Source organism: Motacilla alba, chromosome 4 (genome assembly GCF_015832195.1).
Source record: "Motacilla alba alba isolate MOTALB_02 chromosome 4, Motacilla_alba_V1.0_pri, whole genome shotgun sequence".
NCBI classification, from domain to species: Eukaryota; Metazoa; Chordata; class Aves; order Passeriformes; family Motacillidae; genus Motacilla; species Motacilla alba.
Genome location: NC_052019.1, coordinates 72464747 through 72472026, shown reverse-complemented (window position 1 = coordinate 72472026; position 7280 = coordinate 72464747).

Here is a 7280-nt window from a genome sequence, read left to right as displayed (position 1 = left end):
GGAAAAAAAATAAACGGGAAAAAACTACCCCAACAACTTTTTGAATTACTACAAGTTGTAGAAGTAGACCTTTTCAGGCTATACAGGGTAAATCGTGCTGCCCTTCGGTAGAGGCAGAACCATCTCCTGCAGGCACTGAGAGCCCCTCCCGGGCTGGAATGGCTCTGGAATGACCCCGGCTGGAGAACGAGGACATTGCAGCTCCTTTCCAAGGAGATCACGTAACTCCGGCCAGAGAGGGAACCGAGAGAGTCACGGGCCACAGCTGAGAGTGACTATATTATTATTATTATTATATTGTTATAAAAAGTGACCTTTTTTCTAACATTATGCTAAATATGTGGCATAATCCAAGGAGTGCCTCCCCTTTCAAGGTTAAACCATCCCAGCACAGTCCCACCCTCTCTCAGCTCAGGCACAGATGTAACCTTTTGCGTCCAATTTCTCCCTGAATATCCCAAGTAGAACAGCTCCCAGGACATTTGCCAGGCAGCAGAAACTGTGACCCGCTTGAAGCTCATGAAAAACCCAGCTCACATCTGCTGTGGAACCAGGCTTGAGGCAGCACTGCCTCTGCCAATTACCCAGCCATAATATAATAAAAAAATAACCCCAGAAAAACGGAAGGGAAGGGAATAACACTCGTATTTCAAGCAGAACTTATACCAAAAAAAAAAAAAACCAAAACCCTAACAACAACATATTTCTCACTGTCAAGAAATCGCTCATCAAATCATCTTTCTCACACGTTCCACCTAAGATTTTCCTTCAAAAAAACACGATTAGGTTTCCAAATTAATTGTGAAGCTGTTACATTTATCATATCACGGGTACTCACAGAAACTCTTCCAGCACAACTTGCTGTTCCTCTCCCCGCTGGAAGCTGTAAGAAGTTATCATTCAGGTCTGGTCCCACGCTTTCCAGTGACCTCGAGAAAAAAAAAAGGACAGCTCAGAACGGTTTTACACAGGTTTGCTGCTCACTGTTGGGTTAAGAGTTTTACGAGTATAAGGAGAGAATCCCCAGTCTATTGGAGCCCCGTCTTACCCTGTTTGCTTGTACAAACCTTAAGCTACTCTCGGAGACTCAGCACTTCTGCAAACCTACACTACAACAGCTGTTTCTCCAAAAGTAACTTTTACTGCTGCGCGTTTTCTGCTACGTACCCCGAGCACTCTGAGGGCTTATTTCACGCATTCACCTACGCAATAACATACAACTTTCAGTACACCAAACACAACTAGAGCAGACATATTATGTTATTTCAGAGACGACACCGGCAGAAATTAACGCCTGGGCACGGCTCGACCCGCCCGGGGACACCCAACCAGCAGCAGGCCCAGACACCGCGGGGCCCCACGGTCCCACCGCAGCACCCCGGCGCTCACCTTGCGCCCGCTCCCGTCCGTATCCCGGCTCCGGCGCCGGTCCCGCTGCCGGCCCGGAAGACAGACGCGTTAAAGGCGCCATTTCCAGCCGAGCCCGAGCCTGAACCCGAACCCGAACGCAGAGCCGGAGCCCGGCCCGGCCGGGCCGCAGCCCCGCAGCCCAACCGGAAGAGCCGCGCGCCTTCCGCTACCGGCGCCCGAGTTTCCCGCCCTGCCTCGCCATTGGCCGCGCCCGTGCGCCGTTCGCCGCGCTGATTGGACAATGGCGCGAGGCCCCGCCCCTCACCAGAGGAGGGCGAGCCCGCAGGAGAGGCGGGGCCGCGTGAGGGGGCGGGGCCGGACGCACGAAGGGGCGGGGTCACATGAGAGAGGGGCGGGGCCGCGGGAGGGAGGGAGTTCCGCGCTTCCATCGCGTTACTCTTAGCGCTCATAAAATTTCTATTCAAAAATCAATTTGTGCCTAAACTCGCAGCTTGCGATAGGATCTTAGCCGCGGCCCTACTGCTCACAAAGCAGGCTGACAAAGTAACGCTTAAACAGGAGTTTTTGGCACCTTAGCGCAAGCCAAGCCCCCCCTCCCAAAGAGTATTTATTACTTTATTTTCATTAGGAGGCTAGGAAAGCACACAGCTGAAAGTCTGAAGATGTACAGAGCAGTGAAACAGCGGGGAAAGGGCAAGAATAAAAAAGCAGGGGGAAAGACAAATTAAGAGAAATAAAGTTGTGACAGCACAGCACAGAAGTGTCGGGGCAAAGTCAGCGTCCACGGAAAGCACACATAGCAACAAGCACAAGGCCGAGCTCAGCACAACGGCCTGAGGCTGAAAGCTGCATGAGCACTGCTTGAACTGCCCCGGGCAGAGAGTGTGGGGGAGCGCAGCAGCTCTGCCCTCACAGGGCAGCTCCTGGCTGCTGTGGAAGCCAGACCTGAGGCAGCACCTCCTCTGCCCACCACCCAGCGCTAACAGGATAAACAATGACCCTGGAATTATGGAAGGGACGGAGAGGAATGGCACTTTTATTTCAAGCAGGAGAGCCAAAGCAGATGAAGGAGATGAGCAGGGCACACCCACTCAGTGTCCCAGCCACAACCAGGATGTCACAACCACTCCTGCCTTCCAGAGCACCCAGCCGTGCAGGGTGCAGGCACCTTCAGGGCTTTTCTTTACCAACAAGGCCACCTAGGAGAGAGAAATCCAAGCTTCTCCTTGAAAAAGGGACCAGAGGCACTAATCTGGCCAAACACAACGCCAGATGCTCTTCCTGGGGCAAAACAAAAGCTCTTGAAAAGCCAAGAACACAGGACAATCCTCCCTTGGAACTGAAGAATATTGATGCAACTCTGCAGAAAGTGGCAATTTTAACTTGAGCCAACCAGCTGGGAGTGCAGGAGCAGCAGACGAGGCAGCAGCCATCCCAAGTGGGTCCTCAGCTCCTCACCAACCTCCCATCTCCCTCCTGGAGTGCTTTCAGTTGCTCTGCTTAGGTAAAAAACCCCAACATCAACATATTTATCAACATATTTCTTGCTGTCAAGGTTTCCCTCATCAAATCATCCTTCTCACGTGTTCCACCTGAAGTGTTCCTTCAGAGTAAGAAGGTTTCCTTTCCAGATTCATTTCAAAACTGCAGATCATCATCTCACAGGTACTCGTGGGTATTCTTCCTGCACAGTTTGCTGCCCCTCTCCCTGCTAGGGCCTGCAAGAAGTTATGGTTCAGCTCTTGTCCCACGCTTCCCAGTGACCCTGAGAAGGAAAAGTCCAACTCTTAGAATCATTGCCACAGCTTTGGGTCACTACTGGATTAAGTGTCCTGTAAATTACCAACACCCGAGACAGGCTGGCACCCCTGGGATGACTTAAGAGCCACAAACCCCTACTGCCAATATCAGATTTCTCTGCCCACCCAGGACACACCAGACAGGGGCGTCTCTGTCTCCCACTGTCCCAACAGGGACCTCCTCACTGCACACCCCATCCAGCAAACACCCTGAGCTGACAGAGCAAAGACAAGGGATATTTCAAAAACATCCCTGTCGTGACGCTGTCCAGACGTGGGACAAAGCCCTTCCCACCACCCTGTTGGCCTTTTCCCACTCTGAGTACCTCTGGAAACACATCCAAACCCAGGTCAGACAGACAGCGATGTTTTCTACCTGCCAAACTCCACAGCTGCAAGCATCGGGAGCCTCAGGATGCTCTGGATTCCAATGCAGTGAACCCTGCGGAGAAAGCCAAGTGGTTTGTGCACAGACAAAATAAAAGTCACAATTTTTAATGCTCAAAATATCCGTGGGAGTTACTGCCTGCTTAGAGCAGCAAGCTTCATACACTTACGGATTTATCAGGAGCAGCAGTCTCAGGTTCCTTCCTTCTGGAGCCCAGCTCCAAACGGGAAACTCCTCACGACTGCCCCTGAGAGAGGGAAGAGGAACTTGAGGAGCTCAGGAAAGCGACTCCCTCTCCCGAGTCCTGGTTCACCTGCCCGAGTACCCGCAGTGCTTTCGTACCGCCTCACTCCCGGCTTTCCACGTTTATATTAAAACAACAAACCCGCAAGCTCTGCCTGCAGCCCCAGCCGCACTCTCACAGCGCAGCTCCCGCTCCCCTCAGCCGCGCTGCTTCCCAGAGCTTCCCTCCCCAGGGCTGTTCCCCGCTCACCTTCAGCCTCCACAGCCGCTCGGCTCCTCCACTGCTCCGCCAGGGCCGGGAGCCGCGTCTGCTGGTGCCGGGCACGGCGGGTCGGGGCGCGGCGCTCCGGGCCCCGCCGTCCCTCACGGGCGGGCAGCGCCGCCATCCCGCCCTGCAGTACCGCCCGCTCCCCACAGGGCGGCAGCACTCCCGATGCGCCGGGAACGCCACAGCGCATGCGCGCCACAGGGGCGCCGTTCCGCCCTTAGACACCACGTGTTAAGACGCCTGCTCCCAATTGCGCATGCTCCGATTTGCCCTCACTGCCCACGTGACACACAGCGCCTCCATTGTCAGTGCGCATGCGCGCCCTGCCGCTGCAGCACCGCGTTGCGGCCCGCAGGTGTCCCCACAGCGCCGCTCGGGGCAGCGCGCATGCGCTGCTATTGGTGCAGTGGCGCGGTGCGGCCGGCAGGCGGCAGCGGCGAGGCACGGCCGAGCGCCCGCCCCGGCCCCGCCCCGCCCCCGGCCCCGCCCCCGGCCCCGTTCAAGCGGGGAAAGACCGGGGCTTGGGGACGCACCTAGGGCATGTTAGGATGAATATTGTATGTGTTATGTTACAAAGTGACGCTGCATTAATTTTCTCAAATGTAGTTTTAGGTTATAACGTAATGTAGAAATAGAAACTACGTATGTGGGATAGTTTTTTAAAGAAAGGAAGAGGGTACTCGCACCAGATAGCAGGCACAGGACACCTAAATCTTTCCGAGCAAGAGGATTTATTGCTCCAGTATCAGAAGAAAGTAACTTCTGAACTTCTTCCCACCTTGCTCAGGTCAGGATTCAGAGGAAGAAGCTGATACTGGCCAGACAGAATCCTTGGTTTGAATGGAATTTTTGCAGCACGTGTGAGGGGTATGAATATGCAACAGGCTGTTGCTTTCAAGGGTTAATCCTCTGTTAACCTGTGTCCCTATTAAGGTACCCGGACAGTCCCTAACTCTTGATTCTTATTGTTTTGTATCATCCTAATCTCAATTGTTCAAATTTTTATTACTCTAATTATATCACTATTTTTATAACCATTTTGATGTAACATCAAAGAACATGGAAAAGTTCAGGGGAAAGCTACACACTGCCTTTCACTGTTCTACTACTGCACTCCATTTCTGCCTAGCACTTGGTTTTCCCACCCAGACCAAGTGCACAGCCTGAATTTAGGGATATTTCAGCATGCCTGAAAGGCCTTCGCAGAAAATAAAGGATATCGGGAGAGACTTTAATAACCCAGACCCTGAGCTCCTGGCATCCTGCCACTGTCCTGCTTTGGTAGCCTGGGTCCCAAACACAAAAAAGGAGTTCTGTGAGCAGAAGAAGCAAATTACACAGCAATTCCCCAGCCACGTGCCACACAAAGTGGGCTGAAAAGGAGCCCTGGGAGTGGGCACGTGCTTCCATCCCGGTCACCTCCCAGTCCCTGACACCAGGGTCAAAACACAGCAGCCAAGGAAAAGAGAGGATCAGGGAGAAGGCTGGGGGACTCACAAGTGCTGGAGAAGAGCAAGCCCCAAGCCAGCAGCTAGAAAAGCACAGTGAAAATAAGCACCGAGTTTCTCGGTGGCAACAGAAGCCAAATTGCAGGGAACAGCAGGGGAAAGAGGAAAAGGCTACAGGAACTAACTAGCAGAGGAAAAGAATACATAATCCAGCTGTCAATTCAAAGCCAAAGCATTTCTTCGCACCCCTTGCACTCAGGCAGCAACGATGACAGACACTCGAGAATCAGTTTCTCAGAAGCATCTTTTTAAACTACTTCCACAGTGGGATGGCAATTTGGATAGGGGAAAAGAAACCTCTCTTGCAGGCTGTCAGCCTCCTTTGGGGCAGGAAAACCCCACTTTGGGAAGGGGTGGAGCTCTGAACAGGAACTTTTGTTTAAGTCTAGCGGTCATCTCTCTGTAGCTCACAAACACTGCTCTGCACACGACTGCAGCCCTTGAGCTGCTCTGGCTTTCCCTGCCTACACAACTCCCCAAATCTGGTGCTTTCAGGGTGTGTGTTCCTGTGGTACCTTCGGTGGAGGGAGCTGGAACAAGGCACAGGCATTGGAGCATCCCCGCCTCAGGCACAACTACCCAAAAAGAAAAAAATACCCAATTCTTTTGAAACCATTTCTCTTCAGTAAGTATTTAGCTCATCTTAGCTAGAGTTCACACTTGCTTCGTAGCTATTTTGGCCAAAAGAACCCTCACCCAGCAGACCATGAACTGCAGGAATCCACAGGCAAATCCACATTCTAGTTCCACTTGCATGAGGATTTGTAATAAAATGACCAAGCACCTGTGTAGAAATAAATCAAATTAAACACCTTTGATTTGTTTAGGCCAAATATTTTCCTCAAACCATAAAGAAAAAAAAAGGTAAAAAATTATGACCAATTAAGTCTTATGTTGATTATTGTAACACGCCTCCAGGTGAGAAAACATTGCTGCCAGCCTAACAAATCCCCTGTCTACAGCAGAAAGGTAGCCAAACACCTCAGTCTCTTAAAAAGATACTTCAAACTGGATTAGGAACATTAAGGACCTACCACCCAGAATGAAGAAAAATTGCTTGGTTTGTCTACTTGAGGGATGACTTTCAGGCCCAGTGACCTGAGTGGTCCCCAGGTATAAACCCATGCCCCTCCAGATTTGATACCAACACCGATGGGCAAACACCTATGATACAAATGGTACCTATGATAGCTATCAAACAAACACCTACCTACCTGCTGGGCTTTCCCAGAAGCCTGGGTCGTGGCCTGCGTAACCAAGGCTGGAAATGCTCAAAGGATTTCCTCCTCACACCTGGATTTGCCTGGAAGCACACAGACATTTCTGTGCCACTCAGAAACTGTGTCACCCAGCAACTTACCCCGCACTGCACCACTTGGAAACACATGAAAAAAACAGGGGGAAAACCCAACACAAAATAAAGGGATTAGTGCAGCATCATCTTAATATTCTGGCCAGTGACGGGCAGAAAGAAGGAGAAAAGCTGTTCTTGCAGTTGTCCCAGCGCTGGACCAAGGGTTTCAAGCAGCCCATGTCATCCTCAGCTGGAGCTGTGGGAGGCTCCCTCCTTCCTTCAGCCTTGCCTGACTCCTGAGGGGCCAGGGGCACCCACAAGCCCAAAGTGTCAGCACTCACACCCTGCCAGTACGGACCATTTGCATCCACCTGGAAAGCCCACACTGAGCACTTGGTGTTAAAGATGC